This window comes from Protopterus annectens, chromosome 13.part0 (genome assembly GCF_019279795.1).
Source record: "Protopterus annectens isolate FY-2018-M chromosome 13.part0, PAN1.0, whole genome shotgun sequence".
NCBI classification, from domain to species: Eukaryota; Metazoa; Chordata; order Ceratodontiformes; family Protopteridae; genus Protopterus; species Protopterus annectens.
This window is the reverse complement of record NC_056747.1, coordinates 1220284548-1220311802: the sequence shown is the minus strand read 5'-3', so window position 1 is coordinate 1220311802 and position 27255 is coordinate 1220284548.

Below are 27255 nucleotides of genomic sequence, written 5' to 3'. Positions count from 1 at the left end.
ATATGTATGCCTGGTATCCATGATTCATGTGTGCATACACTGTATGGGGTCCTTGTGTTTTACTGGGGACTTCAACACTCTATTACAATTACACTTGACTTCTGGGCTTACTGCTTTACACCAGTTCACATATTTATGTTATGTAGTGGGTTAAGGCACATATGTCTGTATACTGATTCCTTTCACAGGTTTAGTTTGGTTTTACTATGGTGAAGACTTGTTTGCTGATGCCTCATTCTTCTGTACTTCTGTGATGGCTTGTTGGTTAACTACTGTGACTGTGGTGTATAGGGTTCGAGACCTGCATGGCTGTTTATTTTGTTGCTGGGCAGAACAAGGCCCATTGGATACAGATTTATTAAGGCACTTTTGAGCAGTTATAAGCAGGTTTGCATGGGTTGGCATGAGGGTAAGCAATGCTAACCTCTGGTTACATATGATTACAGAGAGTTAGCTTCAGAATTGCTTAACCTGTGTGTGCATTGCTTACCACCACGCAAACAGGCTTAAGCTTACTTACTAGTGCTTAAATATACTTACTACTGCTTATTGGTGCTTAAACCTGCTTACTAGTGCTTTATTCATTATGACACTGACACCTCACATGTGCATTTACTGCAGGACTCCAGTTCATAGATATATGTTATTTAGTGGATTATGCAACAAAAATATTAGTCATATCATGCTTTGCCATGCAAAATGGAATGTGCTGCAGTGGGGCACGAACCGGGAATGGTTGCTCATAATGTGAATGCTCTGCCCACTACACTATTGCTATGCTGCTTCCTTTGCATATATCTTCCTTGTTATTCTCTTCAGCCATTTAAGCTGCATTAACCATAGCTAAAAGATGGGCACACCCATGCACCTATGGTTAGCTTTAATCGGATTTAAAAAAATAAAACTGGTTTGTTCATTTTATTTCTGTATACTTTTGCTGCTGTACACAAGGGGGACTGTTGGTGGGGATATGCAGACACCTATGAGCGATCTTGCTCATTTCTTACCCCTTTCTGCTGTTCTTCATTGAGGGGTGTGTATATTCTGATAGCTCTGCTCTCAGACATGCCCCCTGCACTCTTACATGCTCTGTGTAAGATTAGGAGCTCAGGCAGTGTGCCGCATTACTATGCATGGTGCACTGCCATCTTGCTCCTAAACGGATGCCTCTGCACAGGACTAAGCTAGTCCTGCATGGATGAATAGTAAATCCAGGGGAATGTTTGACTGACAATGACTGTCTAGAAGATTATACATGATGTATAATGTTTGCATCTAAAACTATGTCAATATAGTTTTTCACTTATATAAATGTATTATTGCCCTTGTCATAGGATCATAGGAGATTACTAGGCTATCAACACATAGGTCATTTTAAGCCTATCCGTTTCATCTCAAAGTAATACCATAGAAATGCTAGTCAGTATCTGAGATTGCATTTAGTGACGACTGCCCATTTCCAGGAGGGTTGTGGGCTCTACCCTGGTAAGAATCTATGGTACCCTATCCAGTCATCCAGGTTCCTCTTGAACAGTGTCATAGAGGTGCTGTTTCACATGAATTGGTAGCCTGTTCCAAAGATGCACCAATCGCTGGGAGATAAATCTGTCCCTCCAGCATGTCCTATTTAAGTCACAGGTCATATTTAGGTCCCTGGAATGGGTAGCCCTAGTCCTGTTTGATTTATGGATATATAGCAAGTTCATTATGTTTGGGTCTTGGATTGCTCTGCAGGTCAGGCATAAGCCTCCCCTAAGAAGTCTATGTAATATATAGTATAGTGACAGGGAATTTAGTCAGTCTGTGTAAGGTACACGCTGGAGCCCCTTGATATTCTTTTGTTAGAAACCTATGAGGTCTCTCCATTTGTTGCACGGGCTTTGTACTTTACATGCAGAATGGGGCATTATACTCAACTATGGGCTGGATAAGTGCCGGGTATAGAGGGGTTATGACCTCTTTTGCTCTTGAGGTGATGCCTTTACTAATCAAGTATGCTGTGTAGAAAGCTTTCCTTACTACAGTAGACACATGATCGAAGTTAAGGTCACAGTCATCTTGTGATCCCAGGTCCCTTACCACTTTGTGGGTACTTAAGGCATTGTTGTTCATTTGATTGTGTGAAGGGACATTGTTTGTGCCAAAGGAAATGATTATGCATTTCTTTCCATTCTGTTTGAGATAGTGACTAATACACCAGTCATCGGTCTGTGTGAGACCCTCCTTGAGTATACTGACATCATTTGGGGATTCAGGATTGCACCTAGTTTGCAGTCATGTGCAAACTTTGTCAGGTACAACTCCTTAGTTTTAACCTGAACTTCTGTGAAGCATATACCAAACAGTCAGGGGTTCAGCACTGGATCCTGTGGCACCCCACTGGTGACAGGTCTGCTGGTTGATGTGGATTCACCCATTTGATAGTGTATGTCCAGTTTGTGGGCCAGTTGGTAATCCATCTTACAAATAAGGGGTTTACATTCAGGTGCATAGATTATCATAATGCCTGAATGTGGGATTGTGTCAAAAGCCTTTTGCAAGTTGAGGTATGCTCATAGGTTCATAGGTAGTTAGTAGGCTTTTGGCCCTAGGGCCTATATAAGCCTAGCCAAAAAGGTACCCTGGCTTTCATCACCCAAGAAAATGATTTTTCCTATTTCCCATACAATCATCAAGATTTTTCTTGAAGAGTGTTAATGAGGAGCTTTGTTTGATATAGGTAGGTAGTTTGTTCCAGAGTATGGGAAGTCTCTGGGACAGGAATCTATCATTCCAGCATGTTCTGTTTATTGTGGTGACAAGGTATAGGTCCCTAGATCATGTAGCTCAGAGGGATTGAGATTTCTTTAAGTGGAGCATGTCCAACAGCTCTGGGTTTGACAAAGCTTTGTATGTTAGGCAGAGATCACCTCTGAGTAGGTGATATGAGATGGAGTAAAGCTGGAGTTTTTTGATACGGTCTGCGTAGGGCATCTGTTTGAGGCCAGTAATTCTCTTTGTGAGGTATTTCTACAGCCTTTGCAGTTGTTGTAGATGTCTTGTGAGGTACATACTAAAAGGGGCTTTGTACTTTATAATGGGTCTAATGAGTGATGAGTAGAGGGGAACAATGGCCTCTTTTTTCCTGGATGAGAAACCTTTTGTGATGAGGTGTGCCATATAGAAGGATTATCTGACTACAGTGGCGATGTGATTATCAAAGGAGAGACTACTGTCCATCTGTATCCCAAGGTCTCTTATCACACTTTCAGTGTTAAGTAGACTACCACCTATGTGGTAGCTCATGGGTACAGAGTTTTTACCAAAGGGGATGACAATGCACTTTTTGGCATTGAGCTTAAGGCCATGGCTTTGACACCAGGCATCTGTCTCAGTGAGGCCCTTTTGTAGGATGTCCACATCATTAGGAGTTTCAATTATGGCTCCTAGTTTGCAGTCATCTGCAGACTTTGTTAGCCAAAGACCTTCTGTGTTAGCCTGTATTTCAGAAAAGTAGATACCAAACAGGAGAGGACCCATGACTGAACCCTGTGGTACCCCACTTGTCACAGGTCTGAAGTTGGATTTGGAGTCTGCTACTTTCACAGAGTGGGTTCTGTCAGTGAGCCAGTTGGCAACCCATCTTGTGACATAGGGATTTATACCTAGTTTAGTGAGTTTATCTATAATTTCAGAGTGAGGGATGGTGTCAAAAGCCTCGGCGATATCTAGATAGGCTGTGTGGACCACCTTACCCTCGTCTATGGTGTTGGTGACTGCTCCAAAGGAGTCTATCAGGTTTAGGAGACATGATCTGCCTTTTACAAACCTGAACTGGGTGGGGTCCATAGTTTGCAGTCTACCAATGTCTTTGTTTATAAGTTCCATGATGATACATTCCATGGCCTTGCAGACCAGGCTCAGTACGCTAATGGGGTGGTAGTTCCTGGGGTCCGTGGTGGCTCCCCCTTTATGGAGTGGGATAACCATCACTGTGCACCATTCAGTGGGCACTAAGCCTGAGGTGAGGCTATGATTGAACATGGTGCTTAGGTGGGGTGCCAGTTCATTCTGTAGTTCATATAGAACACAGCCTGGGATGTTGTCAGGTTCTATGGATGATGTGTTCTTGGCATTGGAGAGTGTGGTTTTTACCTGTGCAGCCGTAATTACCGGAACTATGCATTTTTCCAGTATAGAGATGGGCCCTTTAATGGGTGAGAGAGGGGTAACGTTAGCACCAACCTATCTGCCAGGATGTTGGCAATATCAGTTGGTTCTGTATATTTAGTGCCATTGTGCTGTAACTCAGAGATCTGAGTGTTGCCATTGAGATTCTTGACATAGTTATAGAATGTTTTGTGGTTGTCTTTAGAATCAGTGGGGATTTTGTTTTTGTAACTAGCTTTGGAGGATTTTATGAGGGATTTCAGTTTCTTACTGAGGCTGACCAGGGAGTTCCTCCAATCACGGGATTTTACTCTTTTTTTCAACAGTGTCTTTCTTCTGTTGTAGAGTTTGTTTATGGCAGGGGACCACCAGATTGACTTCCTTTTTTTGGAGGATAGCATCTTGGTTCTGTTAGGGATAGCATGATCCATGCACTCGTGTAAGTGCTTATAAAGTGCATTTGTGTAGGATTCAGCAGTTGTACCTCTATTGTCCATTTGCATGGGTTTCGTGAAGTTTGCCACTTCTGTCTTAAGAAGTGTGAAGTTGGCTTTGGAGAAATTGTTACGGTGGTTTCCCTAATGGAGGGGGATGTGGATGTCTAGGGTGATTAGCTTGTGGTCGGATCTGACCAATGAGGAATTGATTTCTGGTGTGGAACACCAGTCGCCAATGTTGGTAATGACCAGGTCTAGGATATTGCTGCCCCTGGTGGGGGTGTGGATAAGTTGATCCAAGGCACTGGAATTTATGAATTTCAGAAAATGTTGAGCAAAAGGGTTGGTACATGAGTAGTTTTCCCAGCTAATGGTGGGGTAGTTGAAATCCCCCATTATGAGGGTGTTGGGTTGTACCCTAATATTTTCCAGTGTATCAAGAAATGGGGAGTGGGAATCATGGGGCATCGTGGAGGATCTGTAGCAAGTTACAATTTGGATTGAGGTCTTGCCCAGAGTTAGTTGCACTTGGATAATCTCAGATGCATTATGCTGAGCAACTAGCCTGGAGGTGTGGATATCCTTAATTAATATGGACACGCCTCTGCCTTTAGTGTTTCGGTCCAGGTTAGGTGGCTGAAAGGTGTGGTATGAATTATAGCCTGGTAATGCAGGGGTGCTCTTTGGAGCCTTGAACCAGGTCTCTATCACTGCACAGATGTCAATGATCTCCATTTTAAGGAGTGCCTCGAGTGAATGCATTTTGAGGTTTAGACTTCTAGCACTGAGTAGCATTACCCTCAGATTTTGCTTACTTGTACCTGTTATGGTGGTGAATTTGTCATTTGAACCTTGCCTAAAAAAGGCACTATAGGGGTGGCAAGAGCCTTAGCCAGTATCCGGAATCCCAAGGGTGACAGGTTCAGGCTATCTCTGGCAAAGCATTGTGGTCTGTTGATCATGTCATCCCAGGCAGACAGATACTGGATCCCATTAGAATGACACCAGAAACTTAGCCAATTATTGAAGTCAATCAATTTATCCATGTTCTGTGGTATCATTCTGGATGATGGCAGGATGGTACTCAGGGCTAGAGTCATACATGCCTGGGCTACAAGATCGGAGAGCTCCTCCATGTCTCTTTTCGTGTAGTCCAGGGAGGTACATCTCAGGTCATTCACACCAACATGAACAATGGCAGAGTCATATTTGTACTTGTTGTGGAGTGACCTGAGTGCATGCATTATGTGGTGGATCCTGGCACCCAACAGGCAACTGACAGTAACTTTCTCCTTGTTTAGCCTGGTGAGTGGAACATCAGTGTGTCAGACTATAGCATCAGCTATGACTAGAGTGTTGGGTACACTGTTATATCTTATGGACTGTGGTTGAGTTGCACGCTGAGTTTGTGGGCTATGTGTCATTTGGGTTGTGTTGGGGAGTGGAGGTTGCTTGCGTTTCTGCTTTGGAGATCTCTGTTGCTTGAGCAGATTTTTATTGAGAGCCTCCGTGAATGTAGATGTATGTTTTGTGTTTCTATGTGTCTGTTTTGAAGGTGTAGGTTTTGAGTCCCGTCTTGGGTGAAGAGAGCTTTGCTTCCAGTTTGGCTATATTAGTGCATCTCTCACAGGTTGTAGTGTTGAGTGGTAGGAGGAGAGGGTTGTCTGTGTACATAAGGTGATAGCTGTATTGCCCCAAGATGCCCAGATTCATCAGGTAGACAGGAGAAAACACCAGGAACTGACCCTTAGACATGCCTGGATAGGTGCTTATTTATTAAGTACTAAAACCTGTTTTCCTCTAGGCAAGTGAGGAAAGTTGAGTGCTGTAGTAATTTGTAGCTTATTTAGTACTTAAAACTAGTTCTGAACAAGTGCTGAGCTCAAAGAAACAGATTTGAGTGCTAAAACTAAAAAACTGACTGGTTTTAAGGGAAATTTTAAAGAGCAGACTTTATGGCGCTGGGAATAGTTTAGCCCTAGATAAGCGGCGATGCATAAAGTGTATTTCTTATATATAACAGTAGCAAATGAGCAAACTGATTTAAACAAATTAACCAATTAACCAATAAAAAGCTAAAAACTGAGCCCCGTTCCAGCAGTCTTCAATCAGACAAGTTCTAACTGCACACTCCTGCCACTAGGGTGCAGGGGAACCTTCTCCAAAAAAAGATGGTCTGGATTAGTGCTCAAGTTATGCAACCAAAGCTAGATTCAGCAGGTCTTAATTTAGTCTATGCTACAGCAAACAAGGCATACCAATTTCAGGAAGAAACAGTTCAAATAAGCAGGCACAATAAGCCTTTAACCAGAAACTCCCAGCTCAGAAGGGCAGATTCTACCATCTCCTCCCACAAGAGTGCAGCCACACCTTTTTAATGTAAAATAACTGGCCTGAAGTCCAAGTGCTTAAACCAGAACTAATGCACTTTTAGAATAACAGACACTAAGCCTTCAATCCGCAAATCCCAACTTAGAAGGATGCAAGCTACCTGTCCTGCCACGACAGTGCAGACCACAAACCTTCTTAATGTAAAACAACTGGCCTGAAGCCCAAGTGCTTCATCCAAAGGCTTAGAATAACAGTTACAATTTAATCAGGCTACTAACAAGCCGTAATAAATGCAGCAGAATAAATGCAATTAAGTACTTTTAAGAACAAGCAGCAAAAGCAAAATAAAGTAATAAAGTAGGAAGAAACACAAATACAGTAAAAGCAGATGAATAAAGTGCGATTTTTTTATATAACAATAGAAAACAAGCAAACTGATTTAAACAAATTAACAAATTAATCAGTAAAAAAGCTAAAAACTGAGCCCTGTTCCAGCAGTCTTCAATCAGACAAGCTCTAACTGCATACTCCTGCCACTAGGATGCAAGGGAACCTTCTCCAAAAAAGATGGCCTGGATTAGTGCTCAAGTTATACAAACAAAGCTAGATTCAGGATGCCTGAATCTAGTCTATGCTACAGTAAACAAGGCTCACCGATTTCAGAAAGAAACAGTTCAAATAAGCAGGCACAATACGCCTTTAACCAGAAATTCTCAGCTCAGAAGGACAGAATCTAGCATCTCCTCCCACAAGAGTGCAGACCACAAACCTTCTTAATGAAAAATAACTGGCCCGAAGCACAAGTGCTTTAACCAAAACTAATACACTTTTAGAATAACAGACACTGAGCCTTCAATAAGCAATTCCCAGCTTAGAAGGATGTAAGCTACCTGTCCTGCCACAACAGTGCAGACCACAAACATTCTTAATGCAAAACAACTGGTCTGGAGCCCAAGTGCTTAAACCAAAAGGCTTAGAATAACAGTAACAATTTAATCAGGCTACTAAATAAGTAATAAATGGAGCAGAATAAATACAATTGAGTACATTTAAGATGATGCAAAAGCAAAATCAATTGCAATTTTTTTAAGTAAAGTGCAAGGAGAGAGGAAGAAAGAGCAGAAGAAATTCAGAAAAATTCAAGGTTAAGAACTTAAGTGGGTTAGCCTTCACAAATGTTCTCTCGGTATTAAGTAGAGTGAACACCAGACTGGGAGGGGTGTCCCAGATTAAATTTACAGTAGGGGTGGGAAACTGCAAAGCCACCAACTATAACAATACCACAAGAATAGGGAGGGGGGGGACACTTTCAGGACAGATGAGAAACAGAAAACAATGCCAGCAAATATATAAAACAATTCAGTCAGGCAAAATTAAGACAACACAGAACTCTGAAAGGTTAAAATGCAAGAAATATACTTATCAATCAGCAATATATGTCCAGATTGTATGAGAATCACACACCAAATCAGCAAGCTTTAAAGCAATCAGATAACACAAACACTGTTAGACCAGTTTTATAAACTCCACCTCAGAAATAGGGGGTAAGCAGTTTCAGGACAGATGAGAAATAGAAAACAATGCCAGAAAATATATAAATCAAATTAGTCAGGCAAAATTAAGACAATGCAGAACTCTGAAAGGTTAAAATGCCAAGAAATATACTTATCAATCAGCGATATATTTCCAGATTGTTTGAAAATCACACATCAGCCAGACACCAGGAGTTTCCAACAGTGTATGTAGGAATTTACAAACAGAAATTATTTTTAAATCAGCAAGACTTGAAGAAATCAGATAACAGAAAAGCTGTTAGACCAGTTTTACAAACTCCACCTCAGAAACGGGGTAAGCAGTTTCAGGACAGATGAGATATAGAAAACAATGCCAGAAAATATATAAAACAATTCAGTCAGGCAAAACTAAGACAATGCAGAACTCTGGAAGGTTAAAATGCCAAGAAATATACTTATCAATCAGCGATATATTTCCAGATTGTTTGAGAATCACACACCAGCCAGGCACCAGGAGTTTCCAACAGTGTATGCAGGAATTTACAAACAGAAACTATTTTTAAATCAGCAAGCTTTGAAACAGATAGCACAAAAGCTGTTAGATCAGTTTTATAAACTCCACCTTAGAAATAGGGGGTAAGCAGTTTTAGGACAGATGAGAACAAGAAAACAATGCCAGAAAATATATAAAACAATTCAGTCAGGCAAAATTAAGACAATGCAGAACTCTGAAAGGTTAAAATGCCAAGAAATATACTTATCAATCAGCGATATATTTCCAGATTGTTTGAGAATCACACACCAGCCAGACACCAGGAGTTTCCAACAGTGTATGCAGGAATTTACAGACAGAAACTATTTTTAAATCAGCAAGCTTTAAAGCAATCAGATATCACAAAAGCTGTTAGACCAGTTTTATAAACTCCACCTCAGAAATAGGGGGTAAGCAGTTTCAGGATAGGTAAGAAACAGAAAACAATGCCAGAAAATATATAAAACAATTCAGTCAAGCAAAATTAAGACAATGCAGAACTCTGAAAGGTTACAATGCCAAGAATATACTTATCAATCAGTGCACAGCTTTGCCCTCCTCCATGTCCCTGGTCACATTTTCAAAGAAATCCACCAGATTTAACAGGCAAGATATGCCCTTGACAAAGCCAAATTGGGTAGGATCCAGGGTTTGGAGGTCTTTATTTATGAAGTCCATCATGACATGTTTCATGGCCTTACAGACGAGGCTGGTCAGGCTTATTTTATTTTATTTTTTATTTATTTTACATTTTGTTTAACAAGAAAGTCCGACTTGGAACAAAGCCAATTTTCAGTGGAGGCCCAAGGAGAAATGCTCTAGATGCATGTTTTTGTAATCGGTCTTGTATGGCGTATATGGCTTATGGGTTTGTAATTCCCTGGTCTGTTGCTAGGCCACCTTTGTGGAGGAGAATAACTGTTGCTGTTATCCACGCCACAGGAACAAACTCTGTGGTTAGGCTATGATTGAAAAGGATACTTAGAGTTGATGCTAGCTCATGTTTGAGCCTGTTTAGAAGACAGCCTGGGATGTCGTCTAGTGCCATAGAGGTTGTGTTTTTTGCCTTGGACAAGGCTTTGTGGACCTGCTCTTCAGATATGTAGGGTGGGGGGGGGGGGTTGTGGGAAGGTTTGTGATAAGTTAGGATAAGGGAGTGAAATTTTCACCAAACCTATCCGCTAGCAGGTTTGCTGTCTCTGTGGGGTCAGTGTGCATGATACCATTGGCCACTAGTTCTGCACATGCTTGGGTGCTACCTTTTAGGCTATGTACATGGCTTTAAAAAGCCTTATAATTATCCTTGGCTGTACTTTTTAAGTTTCTCTCAAAGAAGCCTTGGATGATTTGACAAGTTGCCTTATTTGCCTGTTTAGGCTGAAGAGGGTGCTTTTCCATTGTTGGGGCCTTGCCTTTGTTTTCTTGGATAACAAATTTTTGCATTTATTGTAAAGTTTGTTGATGCTGGATGTCCACCATGGAAGTTTGTTTTTACTTGTCATTAGTGATAATTCAACAAAGATGTTTCTTGTTGAAAAGAAAAAGAAACATCTATTTTAATCATGCTGCGAGCTTTCTAGTTTAAGCTGTTAGCAAGTCTTTCATATTTTGTCCATTTGTTCCATTCTGTGAAAAGCAATGTTTCATCTTTTTGAGGTGGAAAGCTGAGACACAATGCTAAAGAAAGTTAGGATTTTAACTATTCTCCTTGGTATTCTTGGGTGGCAGTGATTGGCACCTGCAGTTTGTTCTTCCTCAGAGCATTTCACTCCTCCTTCTCCTCATACACCCTACTTGTAACAATCAGAAGTTATTTTTACATTCAATTATTTAAATTCAAAATTGGTTCCTTTGTTCTACTCTTGGCTAAAGAGCATTTTGTGCGGAGTTAACATGCTCCCATTGTTCCAATACAGCTCAAGGTGATGGCCAGTTAAAGAAAACTCCAGCGCAAATAGGAACAAGTAGAAAGCGTGTAATTCAAATAAAAAAATAACAACATAAAACAAATAAAAAACTTAAAACCACTAAGCGCTTTCACCTGAAAAGAAGTCAGGCATCATCAGAGTGTTGAGGCAAATATTAAACCAACCAGCTGATATAAATTTCAAAAAAACGCCCTTTGTGCCAAACCTATCAGAATGAAGAAATAGCTCGATGTCATTAATGACAAAACCTTTTTTAAAAAGAAAAACACACACAATGCAACTTTTTCTTAAACTTAAAAACACCCTTATAGGTTTCAAAAAATAATAAAGATTAGAGTAAAATAATATAATATAAAATGGAATGAAGTGTAATTTGTAATCGAAGATATGTATGTATACACATTGTTCAAAATTGATCAAATCTATTTAAGTGAATAAATGAATAAATAAATAAATAAATACATAAATAAATAAGGTGTTGTATTATGTTGTATTATTAAATAGTTATTAGTAGGTTATTAGTAAATGTGTAAATAGTTGTTTGAATAAATAAATAAATAAATGAATAAATAAATAAATATGTACATATTTACATATTCAAGCTGTCTACATAATAAGCTTGTAAAAGTTTATAGTGTTTGTATATAACTGTGTAAAATATAAAAAGTAGTAATAAAAAGTGCAAAAAATGCAGAATATATAGATATATTAACATGTTAATATATCCAATTTAAACAAAAAGGGATCTATGCTTTAGAATGCATGTGAATAAGTGTTTGCTGAGATACCAGTTTTTGAATTTGTAACTACCTTTGAATTAAAGACAGCAGTATTTTTGGGAATACTATGCAAATATGGCATATGCAAAATTACTTGTCAAACATATACGTGGCCCTCAGGGGCAATCCTGATTTTCATTCAGAATTTTGCTCTGGCTCTCGCACAGGATGACTTTCTTTACTTTTCTTCTATGATATTTTTCAAGGATGAAAAATTTCACTTTTTCAAGTTTCTGAATGCCAAATTACCGAAAAATGACACGGGTGAGAAAAAACTGCCCTAACAATCATTTGGTTGGGGTAAACATATTGAACACTGTCATAGATCCTAAGATCATAAGAAATTCAAGGCAAATGAGTCCTGTAACTTACCAGTACCCACCTCTGACTGTATCCACTCTCGCTGAGAGGGTTAGACTAGAAACGGCCTAGGGTGGATTTTTGAATACCCATCCAATCATCCAGGTCCTTTTTGCAGGACTATAGTGTATCACAATGCTTAATTTCCAAGGAAAGTCTGTTGTTGTAAAGGTTGGGGAAGTGCTGTGTGATGAACTTATAACTCCATCATGTTTTATTTATCACTTGTTAAAAATGTAGATCATTGGTTGCAGTGTTGGTGGAACTATTTGATTTGTAAAGATACAAAAGATCCAGGAAAACTTGATCCTAGTGGCAAAGACAGCAAGGCATAGATCTTCGCTCAGGAGTCTATTAATTACTACAAAAAAGGACAGTAATTCCAATGTTTTCTTGTAGCTTGTAGTTTTCTAAGCCAGTGATCTTCTTGGTTAGGAACCTCTGGAGTTTTTCATTTGTTTGATATGGCTACTGAGATACTTCCCATAGGGGCACTATACTCAATAACTGTCCTAATCAATGTTTAGTAGAAGGAGACAATGACTCTTAAGTCACCAGAGCATTAAATGCTTTCACTCAATGCATTGACATAGTAGATTCATCAAGAACCACAAAAAATTCAAAAAGCTAAAATGCTCACATTTTGATAAACGAGGAAAATGTGAATGAAAGCTGAAACTTCATGCTCTGGTATCAAAGCATTTTCTTTTTTTCTCACCTGTAGCTGAAAAATTGACAGTGCTTATGAGTAAGAAGTAGTCAAAAATTGATAATATAATAACCTTTGGATTAAATTATGAGAACTAAGTTTTAAAGGCATATCTGGGAAGGTGGCTTCACTGTGCATTCTTAGTTTTGCTCTTTAGTTTAGTTTATATAAGATGAATGCAACAGGACAGCTGTTTTTTTTTTAAATATGTTCAGGCTTCAAAAGAAACCCCAGCAAAACACACAGTCAGAGTTAGATAAGACATGCACTTTTTACACAAAATATATTCCAGCCTTGAAATAAGTAAGGGAATTGAGTTCAGATTAAAATAACAGAATATCAAAGTAGCTTGTTATTCACACATAGGATAGAGGGACAACTAAATGCTCTGAGGTATGATAAACTGCAGGACCCAGATGACATCACACAACCCACAATTTTAAAACTTTTGCAGCAAATTACAGAAACAAGCTTGGAATGCCTAATATGAACTCATACAGGCAGTGGAAATGACAACATTGTCAATTGTTTATAATTCAATCTAACTTGATATGTAGAAATTTTAGCTGTCCCCTTATTACAGCTTATTATATCTGTGCAGTGACTGAGACAGACTCCATAGCGTACCTCTGCATTACCAGGCTATAACTCATACCACACTTTGCAGCCATCTATCCTAGACCAGAACACCAAAGGCGGAGGTGTGTCCATATTCATTAAGGATATCCACACCTCCAGGCTAGTTGCGCAGCATAATGCATCCGAGTTTATCCAAATGCAACTAACGCTGGGCAAAACTGCAATCCAAATTGTAGCTTGCTACAAACCCCCACCATGCCCGAAGATTCCCACTCCTCATTTCTTGATATACTGGAAAATATTAGGGTTCAACCAAACACCCTAATAATGGGCAATTTCAATGACCTCACCATTAACTGGGAAAACTACTCATGTACCAACTCCTTCACTCAACGCTTTCTGGAATTCATAAATTCCAGTGCCCTGGATCAACTTATCCACACCCCAACCAGGGGCAACAATATCCTAGACCTAGTCATTATCAACATGAGTGACCGGTGTTCCACACCTGAAGTCAACACCTCGTTGGGCAGATCCGACCATAAGCTAAGCACCCTAGGTATCCACTTCCTGCCCCCACCCAGCATTAAGGAAACCATGGTAAAAAATGTCTCCAAAGCCAACTTCATGCTTCTTAAGGCAGAAGTGGCAAACTTCATGACACCCATGCAGATGGACAGAACAGTTACGACTGCTGAATCCTACACTAAGGCACTCTATAAGCACTTACACGAGTGCATGGATCATGCTATCCGAAACAGAACCAAGATGCTATCATCCAAAAAAGGAAACAAATCTGGTGGTTCCCTGCCATAAACAAACTCTACAAGAGAAGGAAGAAACTGTTGCAAAAGAGAGAAAAATCCCAAGAGTAGAGGAGCTGCCTGGTCAGCCTCAGTAAGAAGCTGAGATCCCTTATAAGATCCTCCAATGCTAGCTACGAAAACAAAATCACCATTGATTCTAAGGGCAACCACAAAGCATTCTATAGCTATGATAAGAATCTCAATGGCAACACCCATATCTGCTCTGAGTTACAGCATAACAGCATGAAAATTGCAAAACCAACTGATATTGCCAACATCCTGGCAGATAGGTTCAGTGCCAACTTTACGCCCCTCTCACCCCCTAAAGGGCCCATATCTATACAGGAAGAATTCAGAGTGCTTGTAATCACATCTATGCAGGTAAAAGCTGCACTCTCTAAAACCAAAAACACAGCATCCATGGGACCGGACAACATTCCAGGCTGCGTTTTACATGGACATCAGAACAAACTGGCTCCCCACTTAAGCACCATGTTCAATAATAGCCTCATGTCAGGCTTTGTGCCCACTGAATGGTGCACAGCAACAGTTATCCCACTCAACAAAGGGGGAGCCACCACTGATCCTGGGAACTATCGCCCTATTATCCTAACGAGCCTGGTCTGCAAGGCCATGGAATGTATCATCATGGAACTCATAAACAAAGACATTGGTAACCTCCAAACTCTGGACCCCACCCAGTTCAGGCTTGTGAAAGGCAGATCATGCCTTCTGAACCTGATCGATTTCTTTGAGGCAGTCACCAAAGCTGTAGACAAGATTAAGGTGGTTCACACACCCTATCTTGATATCGCCAAGGCTTTCAAAACCATCCCCCATTCTGGAATTATAGCTAAACTCACTAAACTAGGTATAAATCCCTATGTCACAAGATGGGTTACCAACTGGCTCCCTGACAGAACCCACACTGTAAAAGCTGCAGACTCCAAACCTGACTTCAAACCAGTGACAAGTGGAGTACCACAGGGTTCAGTCCTGAGACCTCTCCTGTTTGGTATCTACTTCTCTGAAGTACAGGCTAACACAGAAGGCCTCTGGCTAATGAAGTTCACAGATGACTGCAAACTAGGAGCCATAGTCAAGTCCCCAAATGATGTGGACATCCTACAGAAGGGCCTCACTGAGACAGTTTCCTGGTGTCAGAGGCATGGCCTCAAGCTCAATGCCAAAAAGTGCATTGTCACCCCCTTTGGTAAAAACTCTGTACCCATGAACTACCACATAAACGGCAGTCTACTTAATGCCAGATGTGTGATAAGAGACCTTGGGACCCAGGTGGACAGTATTCTCTCCTTTGATAATCACATTGCCACAGTAGTCAGGAAATCTTTCTATGTGGCACACCTCATGACAAAATGGTTCTCATCCAGGAAAAAAGAGAATATTGTTCTCCTCTAATCGGCACTCATTAGACCCATTATAGAGTACAACGCCCCTTTTGGAATGTACCTCACAAGACATCTGCAGCAGCTGGAAAGGCCACAGAAGTACCTCACAAAGAGGATTACTGGCCTCAAACAGATGCCCTACACTGACCGTCTCAAAAAACTTCAGCTTTACTCTGTAGCATATTGCCTACTCTGAGGAGATCTCTGCCTAACATATAAAGCTATGTTAAACCCAGAGCTGTTGGACATGCTACACCTAAAGAAATCCCAATCCCTCTGAGCTACACACTCTAGGGACCTAAACCTTGGTATCATAATAAACAGGACATGCTGGAGGGATAGAATCCTGTCCCAAAGACTTCCTATACTCTGGAACAAGCTACCCACCTATGTCAAGCAAAGTTCCTCATTAGCACTCTTCAAGAAAAATCTTGATGAGTGGATGGGAAATAGGAAATACTTCCCGGGGATCACTTCTGTAGCTCTGTTCGACAGGGGCACAGGAAATTAACTTTCTTGGGTGGCGTAAGCCAGGAAACCTTGTTGGCTAGGCTTACTTAGGCCCTTGGACCGATAGCCTAGTACCTACCTATGAACCTATGAATAACTGATAGGAAATATTCATTATCATGCTAGATTACCTGTAAGATCTCTGTCTACAGTTTTAGGGGCTGGGTTTCCATAAAGACCTCTGATCACCATATAGGTGGAGTTTTGCATTTTTTTCTTTGCAACTGTGCAGCTTCTTTTCAGGTGAACTTGTTTCCTTCCATCTTCTAAAAATATGCTGGCTGATTGGTTTCATGGAATTGTTTGCATATATGCTATGTTTACTCTTAACCTTGTAAAGCAAGTCATAGCTGAAAAAGGTCCAAGAAGGGCCAGTTCACTAACCAATTAACAAGTAAATAAGATTTAGTTTGGCTAGGCCTCATACATACAGGAAGTCAAAATAAATAATGAAGGTAACAAACCATACTCATCTTTACAAGCATTCATAAATAAATGTATAAATTAAACCATACATGGCTCCCTGCAGTGTCTGAAAAAGGTCTTTGTGGATCAGTGTTCTACCCTGGTTAACAAAAAACAAGAAACAAATTAATCAAAAAATAGATATCACAACTTCTTAATGACAAAAAGAATATACATACTTACATATGGACAAAACATGGAACAAAGTTCTGTAATGCCTATTAACATAATACATATACAATATGACCCAAAAAGGGTCTGTCCTAGAAATATTTTTAAATTCTTCAGGGATTATGTTACATAGATCTATGACCCAGTTAGAACATCAGACAACTCTTTTTGCTGTTCTAAAATTGACTTTGATCATATATTTGAAGATAACAGCGCAGTGACATAGCGGTTAGTGCTGTTGCCTCACAGAATAGGTTCTCCAGTTCAATTGTTGGCTGGGGTGCCTTCTGTGTGGAGTCTGCATGTCCACCCTGTGTTTGTGTGGGTTTCGTCTGGGTGCTATGGTTTCCTCCCACATTCCAAAGACATGCAATAGGTGGATTAGACACTCTAAATTGGACCTAGGTGTGAGAGTGTGGTGCACCCTTTGAGTAGGGTTGGGCCTTGGGCTAGAAACCTGATACTGTAAAACCCTTACCTGCTACAGAAACAATGAGTGCTGAAGGGTGCTTGTTGCCTGGGTTGGGCCTTGGGCTAGCAACCTGATCCTGTAAAACCTTTACCTGCTATGGAAACAATGAGTGCTGAAGGGTGCTTGTTGCCCGATGTGCTGAAAAGCATAGGTGTGAATCCAGGATCTAGGATACAGTTGAAGAAATACACATTTTACAAGGAATGGTAGTCCTTAGAACTTTCAGAGTAAATAAAACAGCATGAAGCTGCACATTTCTTTTCTTTTTTTTTTTTTTTTTTTGTTAATCTGATAAGACCATTAGAGATAAATATCCGTTAAAAGATTGACCTGGAAACACTATCTAGTTAAATAAGTTGCTCAGTAACATGCAGCCTACAACTGAAAAACAGATTCTAAGAGACCCAGCTCATTAACAACTCCTAGTTTTATTCCCTTGGGCTAAACCACAAAACTTATTTAACAGGTCTCAGGTATACCCTAGCAATTAGAAATGCAATGTCTCTGCAAAGGAAAGTAAGGAGTAGCTGTAACACCTGACCGCTTAAAGTAAACTAATCCTTTCAAGATGCTTCCTGATAAATCTTATTATCTTTCTGTTAGGCAGAGAGATGAAAAGGCCTTACATTAAACTGTTACACTGTCCTTATGACACTTTGTTAACTTTTAAAGTTTCACTGCAACTGAGGTGCACAGCAACTTAGCTCTTAACCTTTTAGCACAAGAAATCTGGAAAAAAGATTAAAATAATGGGACAATAAATGCCAAAACAGTAGGGACAGATTTTAAATATTGACCTTATAAACTTAGGAAATTGCTAAAATAACAGGATTTGTGTTACCTTGCATTTTCTAAATGATATAAAGTCTGAAACTCAAATGTGAGTCATTATTTAGTACCATTTTAGGCTTCTGTCAGTGATTTCCCAAGAAACCAGAAATTTTATGATGAACAGACTGAAAATACGAGACAAAAATTCGGACAGGCTGTGAAAATCTGGACTGCTGAGAGCAAGGATGTAGTCTTTTTTTTCATTTTATTCTCCTATATCCTTATTGTTGCCCCCAACCCACCTGACATTTAAAAACATGGTCACGTCATTCAAGTTGCTGGAACCCTACCCACCCCCAGAACTCAATGTGTAATGTTTTCAGCTGCTCTGTCAAAAAATTATTAGAGGTATTTTTAGATTTGCAATCCTCTTTGTAAGCAAACTATATACATGTTGTTACAAGCATTAATTTGTATGGCTATAAACATAACATGGCTTAATAATGCCCCACTTTTTCTAACTGATGCTTTGTACAGTATAAAGAGTACACCTGGCTGCATTTTTGGCTGAGAGGTATTCATAGCAATTGCATGGGGCTCCTGTAATAAAACACAAACATTTACTGTTAAGATGCACTTTGTATTTACACAAGAGGCAGCATTCATTACAGTTAAGAAAGTCAAGGGTCCCAATGTTAACAGAAGAAGCACCCCAGCACTGGGTTGCATGGAAGATGAATATATATTCAGAATACTAGTGACACATAAATGGTTTGACACGTACAAATAACGCCATTTCAAATTCATGCCACCTTCTTCAGAATCTTTCAGTGCCAGCAAACTTTCATCATGGTCAACAGTATAAAAACTGCATTCATATAAAAAAAGGTACCAATGTTCTGCTGATATCCATAAGTAGTTTAGTTAATACAGCTTTACTACCATGATAACTGTAAAAGCCATGCTAGTAGCATATAATGAAACTTGTCTGCACAAAAAATTACATAGCTGAACATTTCAAAATGTTTGCAACTGTTGGAAGGACTGTAGGGAAAACATTTTACATTCTGAATGAGCATCTTTTCCATAGATGAGCAAAGTAACAGCATTCTCCATCATCTGTGTAGTGGTATCATTCAGCAAGGAATACTCTTATTCTGATAAATGGCACTCTAATACCTTAGCAGCCAGCCTTATAAACCCAATAAATAATTTATCCACCCCAGATATAACTCAGAACTGTACACTAAAGCTGCATCTGTCTTTAACAAAGAAAAACAACAGTTACTTGTTTCTATCTTGAATCCATAAAGGAATCAGTTAAAGAACTGAAAGGTATTTGTAAAATGAAATAATGACACGTTACAAATTAACAGTTAGAAAGTGATGTTAGCCTTTATGCAGTCAGTACTTTTGGCTATGCAATATCTTACACAGTGAGTCCACAGTGAGCAAATAGGCTGAATATTTTCCATATTTTAGACATAATAATTAAGATAAGGTTCCTAGTATAAAGCATCTACTTTCCAGCAATTGTGCTACAGTTTATATAGCACAACATTATCAGCAGATATGTAGTCACTTTTAACAAAGTTTTTTTTTTCTTTTTCTTCACCTAGTTTCACCCTAAGAGAGTTTGCCAACTACAGACAATTGCTGCATTTGTTAAAAGAAGTGATCAGGTCAACTACCTATACAATATAAACCTTATTTAACTGGATAAAGAGCAAAACCTTCCAGCCCTTCATAGGACCTCTTAATGTATGTAATACAGGGGTGGCTCATGCTGTAGGACTGCAGCCCCCCACCTGTAGAAGGAGAGAAGAAAAGAAATAAAAAAAAAAAATGCGAGTCCCGGAACTCCACGCATGCGTGCTTGGAGTTCCTGGTACTCAGAACTCCAGACTGCTGTGTTAGGTAGTCAGGATAGGGGAGAATGGCATCTCTTCCCTGCAGCCCAGAAGTCTGTGTGGTGATGGCCGCACAATATGAAAGGACACCGGACTGCATCGACCACAGGCTGGAGCCTGCAGCCTACTCTAGTGGAGCAAGGAGAACCCAGAAACCAGTCATTACCTTGCGTGGGCAGGCTGCGACCAGATTAAGGTGTGTGTGTGCAGGCTAAGAACTGCTGCGGATTTAATGCAGGTAAGGGGTGTGCGTGTGTAAAATGCCCTAGTTGCTATATACTGGTGGCTAGAGCAAGCTAAGGACTGCTGTAGATTTAATGCAGGTAAGGGGTGTGTGTGTGTGTGTGTAAAATGCCCCAGTTGCTATATACTGGTGGTGGTGGGTTGAGAATACTCAGACTTGAGCCCTGTACCTTGGGTGCAGGTGGCAAGGGCTTGAATTCCCTACTCACCACCATTTGTAAAAAATTTGCAGATTGTTGCCTCATATCTGTTCTGTTCCTCATAAAATCTGTGGTTTCTGTATGTTTGTTTTTCCTTGCAAAGTCAGTAATGCAGTGGTGTACTGGTAGCATTGTTGCCTAACAGCTGCAGATTTTCTGGTTTGATTCTTGGCTGGGTTGCCTTCTGTGTGAAGTCTGCATGTCCTCCCATTTTACAAAGATATGTGTTTGTTCCTGCTCTGCTGAAAATTGGCTTTTGTTCCAAGTCAGACTTTCCTGGTTAACAAGTGTTAAATAAAAATAACAGGCATTTGAATTTCAGACTTCATATTCCTCAGAAAGTACATGGTAACACAAAACCTTTTAGTCCAGCAATTTTCTAATTTTATAACATGGATATTTGAAATTTGTCCCTATTTTTGGAATTGTATTCCCCCATTATTGGCTTTGTTCAGGTTTTTTGTGCTAAGGCTGAGAGCTATGGTGAGAACTGAATTCATTGAATATGTTTGGGGGCTGTATTCCCCCATTATTGGCTTTGTCCATGTGTTTTTTTGCTATGAGGTTGAGAGCTATGGTGAGAACTGAATTCACTGAATATGTTTGGGGGCTGTATTCTCCCATTATTGGCTTTGTTCAGGTGTTTTGTGTTAAGAGGCTGACAGCTATGGTGAGAACTGAATTCACTAAATGGTAGCCATTTAAGTTTCAGTCTTCCTCGCTTTTACAAAACAGCTGATTTGGCATAGTGGTATATTGCTCTGACTGTTTTGCACAGGGTCCCTTGGGTTCAAGATCTGGCAGTGAAATGTATGGTGGTAACACAGCATTTTATTCTAGCAACTTTCCAACATTATACAAGCAATGTTTAAAATTTGTCCCTGGTTTTTGGGCTTTTGTCCCCCCTCCCCAATAAATGTTGGCTTTTTCCAGATTTCTTGTGCTGCAAACTTCAGAGATACAGCTGAGTGTCGAGCAGATTTTACAAGGAGCTGAGAGCTGCAGGGGAACAAAAGTTTAGTGCTGCTTATGCTGAGTCAGCTTGTATTGTTAATAGCACAACAGGTAGTGTACTTGCTTTTGATGTTGAAGGCTGTGGGTTCTATTCCCACAGTAAGTAGATGCATTGCTGATACTGTGCTGCCTTGTAAAGGGGGTGGATGCTGCAGTCCATTTTGGCGAAGATACCTAGTAACTATGAACCTGTTATCAGTTTGCCATCTATTCCCCATTGCGATATTACTAGCTTATCATTTTCTTAATGCAACATAGGCAATTTATTCCTCAAGGGCAACAGGCACTTTATTTGTAGATGAAACAATGACATATAAAGTTGTTTGCTAGCAGCAATCTCTTCATTAGTTACAGATTTCTTTAATGTGGAATTATTTAGATGACTTTTACTTCTACAGAGATTGTGCATATTTACTGATACTGGTGGACTGTAGAAGTTTCAGTAGACTTTTATGATGGAAATGTTCTGAATTGGGCAGTTTTGTCATTATTGGTGCATGCATTTTGTTTCATTGTTTACTGGAAAAATGTTCAAAACAAATTTAAAATGCCGTCTAACAACTGTACTGTATTGTACAAGGAATATAATTTAATACAATCGGGAAGGTATATCAAAAAGCATGTGCATGTTTCGTGTTCAAGGGGCCTATGATTTGAAAACAGCCCAAAGTTAATCTTTATCTGCCACCGGCAAAATGTATTTTCTTTGAATGTGGGTTTCAATGCTGTTTCAATGAATGTGCGTTTCAAGGGCAGAGAAGTTTTAATGCTAAGTATATTTTCATTGTGAGACTGCATTGCTTTGTTTAGCAGATATATATTAGGGTTTGTGCTGTAAAATGCAAAATAAAACTTTTAAATGAAATCCATATCATCGCAGAAGTAAAGCAGTATGCACATCACAGTGTTTATGGTAAATGGGGTGAAATAACCAAGGAATGGGACATTGGAATGGCTGCAGGAGGTAGGCTTCATTTGACCATGAGTTTGTGAGGGGGAAGGTCAGCAAACTCAGACAGGCCTGGGCTGAACTATACCTCTCAACTGTCCAGATTTTTGCAAAATGAATAGATTTTTGCTTCTTATTTTTGGTTTGTTCCTCATATAATTTGTGGTTTTCTGGCAAATCATTTAGGAATGAAGTCTCTAAATAATGACAGACATTGAGTTTCAGACATCATAACCTTCAAAAAAATGCATGTTAAACCAAGACCTGTTATTCTATCAACTGTCTTAAGTTAATACAAGAGCAATTTTTAGTACTGTTTATATGTTCCCCCAATATATTTGGCCTTGTCTAGATTTCCTGCATTAAGAAGTTGAGAGGTATGTGCAAGTAAATCACTTTATAGAATTAGGAATATCCAAACCTCTCAACCGTCCCCAATTTTGGCTCAAAATGTTGCTCTCCCCCTAATAATCCCTCTGCAAAATGGCAATTTTGGGAGAAAACGTGGAGGGTTTACAATTATAAATAACTGTAATGATCAGAGTTATAGTTTGCTTTTATTTCAGAAATGCATGTAGATGCTCTTATTTTGTCAGTTGCTCAGGTTAACAGTACTAATATTAAAAGGTGTCCCTTCCTTGATAGGTTCCCAGCTGTATTGTGTGGCAATTTTATATTTTTGCATCACATTTTTGTCTGTTTTTCATAAAATTGTGGTTTTCTGGCAAATTAGTGGCAAATCATTAAAGATTGAAGTTAGAAAATAATGGCAGACATTTGAGTTTCAGATTTCATACCTTTCAGAAAATTCATATTAATGCAAGACCTAGTACTATTCTATTATCTTTCTAAGTTTATAAGAGCAATGTTTAAAAATTGTCCTTATTTTTGGGCCTGTGTCCCACTTCTATGTATGACTGTCCAGATTTCTTGCTCTGAGGTTGAGAGGTATGAGTGTCAGAGCCATCACCGTCAGCCAGAGACATATCAAATTGTGACATACTTGTTGCACCCCACCCCCCATGTAGTGACTCTGGATGTGTCCAAGCAAGGCAAGGAGCAGTTATGCAGTGTAAATGTGTAGAGTATTCCCACATCCAAGGTAGACCACAAATACGACTGTGGCTTTTCATCTGTCCTTGATTTTGCAGAATGTTTTGGTTTTCTGTCTTATTTTTATACTGTTGTTTTATGCTTCTTATTATTCAGAAAATGCATGTTGTCACAGTGCCCTGTTGCTCTGTGTTTAAGTAACAATGCTTTAATGACCATCAGATAAGCTTGTCAGAGATTGTAAGATGCAAGTAAGCTTTAATAAGCATACTATTAAAGAATCACCAACATTGAAAGCCTTTTCGTTGTTGCCATGCAGAGAATATTTACATAACTAGATAACGTATAAGCCTTAGGTATTGAAATGCATATGACAGTATTTGTAATAACAGACAGGATTACAGTATTTTCAGAAGCTCATTACATTTGTTGGAGACTTGCAGTCATCTTTGCAGGCTTTACCCGTAAACTAAACAGAATGCCAATCTATCATGTGTGGTCCATAACTTGTGCAGTAATCCTTTAAGCAATTTATCTTGAGCTTGTTTCTTGTTTGATGCTCATTTTTTACTTTAATCATGGATTCCCCATGAAACAAGTAGATAGTTGTCAGGCAGCAGGTCTTTTTTGGATAAGAAACATTTTTACAAGTGGGGGTATCATAAAGATTGCTACTTTCAGCATGTTACTTGGTAATTTTATAAAGGTGAATATAAATTATAATTAAAACTGCAGTGCAAGGAGAAGTGGATTGAGTTGAGTGCTGCTTGTTTTTTTATTCTTGATTTTGACTGGCATTCCAGTAATTTATTTAAAAAGTAATTTATTTTTTCATGCCTTACAACCTTTGTGCTTACATCTAGATGTTAAGTTGTCATGTAGAAAAGTATTTTTTCTTCTACAGTTTATTTTGTCTTGATTGGACTCTCATAATGACAGTTTGGCACCAGGGCAGTGTATTTAATTAAAGTTCCAGTTGTTGTGGTTTTGAGCATAGCTCCACCCCTTTCTAGTTGGCCACACCCCTTCTCATTGGCCCCACCCATTCAGCTGTCTCCTGCAGCTCGCCTTTAATTTGAAGTCACCAGCCACCACTGATGTAATACCATCTCAGTATGGATAAACATAAGAGACTTAACAAAACATACAAATGTCTGTGTTGTTAAGTCTCTTAATGAATATATTTTATCAAGCCACTAATTCATACTACATCTTAAAATGTCAGTCATTCATATAAAAATATCACTCATTTTCTAATAAATATCCAGGAGACAAGATAGAAGGGCATTGCAGCAAAGCCACTGGGCTTGAGATCCAAAGACTACTATTCAGGAGGAGGACAGACTGGAAATACTGCAGGAATTGTGGTGAGGGACAGGATTCAGAAGACAGTAATGGATGTAATCAAAATTAGTGGCAGACTCATGGCAATCAGACTCAACAGTGTAAGGACAGGGTAGTATCCATAACTTCAGCCTATGCCCTACAGCAGGGTTGTGACAGTAAGGAAAAGGTGGCATTTGGGCAGCAGTTACAGGAATTACTAAATAAAGCAAGACAGCATGAGTTGTGTTGATAAAAGGTGACCTGAATGCATATATTGGGAGAGACAGAACAGGTTATGAGAACTGTCTAAATCCACATGGGTGAGAAAATAAAAATAAAAAAGGCAAGGTCATTTTAGGTTTCTGTTTGGCAAATGGCTTGATGGTAGTCAGCACATGGTTCAACAAGCAAGACAGTCAAAGATCACATACAAAAGTACCCAGCATGCAACTCAGGTAGACTTTCTCCTAGTAAAGAAAGGGCACTGGGGTAGGATCAGTAATTGCAAAGTCATCCCTAGTGAAACAATCAACCTGCAGCATAAAGTACAGGTTGCCACAATCAGCTATAAGCAGTGGTCAGAGAAGACTCTAAGGTCAACAGAGACTAGGCTGAAGACCTGGAAGTTGACTGCAGACAAAGGTCAAGAGTTCAAGGAAATACTCATGGCTGTAGCACCTCAGGAAGAAGAAGAAATAGATGGAGATGAAGAAAAATGGAATTTCCTCAAAACAATCTGTGAGGACTACAGAATAGACATGTGGCTGAGCCAGGTATGGAAATAAGGAACCTAAGGAAATTTGATGGTGGAATGTAGAAGTCCAGGAAGTCATCAAAAGAATGAAGGAGTGCAGAAAAAACTGAGAGATAGAAAAGGCACACTAGGGTAAGAAGGAATACTAGTTAGCTAACAAACATGCTAAGAGAGTAGTTACAGTAGTAAAGAACAAGGACTCAAAGGCACTCTACCAGCTTTTGGAAGGTGACTCAGTAGATGACACAAAGAAATTGTATCAGATGCAAGGCAAAGATAAAGGAGATAGTCATCAGGCACCCTTCATAAGGGATGCCAGCAACAAACTGCTCAGCAGTCCACATGGCATCAAAGCCAAATGGAAGGAGTACTTCCAGCAGCTTCTAAATGAAGAAAACCCCACAGAAGGTGTACTGCTACAGAAACACCCTATGATGAGAGAAGAAGAGGAGCCCACCCTAGAAGAAGTAAGAGCAGCACTAAGAAAAATGAAGTCATGGAAAGCAGCAGCCTGAGATGAGGTCATGGCAGATACAATCAGGATGTTAAGTGAGTTAGGGGAGAAATGGCTTTTAAGGGTATTCATATCAGTATGGAGAGAAATGTATATTTTAGTGCCAGTGTATATGATCAAAGGGGACATAAACAACTGTGGGCAGTATAAAGGTATCAAACTCTTAGCAAACTGTATAAATGTTCTGGTGAGGGCAACTGATAAATGAAATTGCTGAGTATTAGAAAGTAAGATGGGAGATGAACAATTTGGATTCAGATCATGATGCAGCACAACTGACCCAATGTTTGCAGTAAGAAAGTTGAGAAGAAACTAGAGATGAGGAAAGATTCCAGCTGGGCATTCTTAAACCTGGAGAAAGCACATGACAATGTCCCAAGTACATTGATTTGGGCAGTCCTCCAATGGTTCAAAGTCCTAGAAACATTGGTAGAATTAGTGCAAGCTATGCGCAAGAACCCGATGTCTCAAGTATGAACAGTGTTCAGTCTCATAAAGGGGTCCCCGGTGGGAGTGGGAGTGCATCAAGATTCAGCCCTGAGCCCAGTGCTGTTCATACTCATGATGGACTACATTAACAAACAGGTAGGAGGGGAAAGGTCAACAAAGTTTCTATATGTAGATGATGTAGCATATTAGGCACACACTGAACAAAAACTTCAGCAAAGGATAGGAGAATAGAATGCAAAACTGAAGGTCCACAGAATGAAATTGAGCACAAATAAGATGAGTGTAATGGCAGCAAATGGGGGAAATCAGAAGAAGATGAGAAGTGAGCTAGAGAGAAAATAGTAGACCAAGTTAACAGTTTCAAGTACCTGGGGCCGGTCTTTAAGGAGAAGGAAAGTCTGAACAAAGAGGTCAAAGCTAGAACCATGGGATCTGCAACTCAATTGCACAGAGTATCAGGGGTAGTGTATAACAGAGGAATACCAAAGACACTGAAAACTAAGGTGTGGAAAACAGTGGTGTGACCAGTCCCACTATATGGCACAAAAATCAGGGCAGTGAATGCTGAGCAGTTGAGGAAGCTAGAAGTGATGAAGTGCCTGATATGGGTAGTGGGATGCATACTGTGGGACAGACAAAGAAATGATGACATTGAAGCAAAAGGTTGGGCAATTCCAATTGCAGAGAAGGTCTAAGAAAACAGATTACTGTGGTTTGGGTTCATGTACAGGAAATCAGAAGGCAGTCTGGTAAAGAACGTTTGGGACAGACAGAAGAAAGCAAGAGGAAATAAGTACATCCAACAAAGAGATAGATGGATTGTGTGAGAAAAGACCTGTGACAGTCAGGCATGACTGTAGAAGGTAGGAGACTGCCATTGAGTTGAGAGAGATAGTGACAGTTGATACAGCACCCAAACT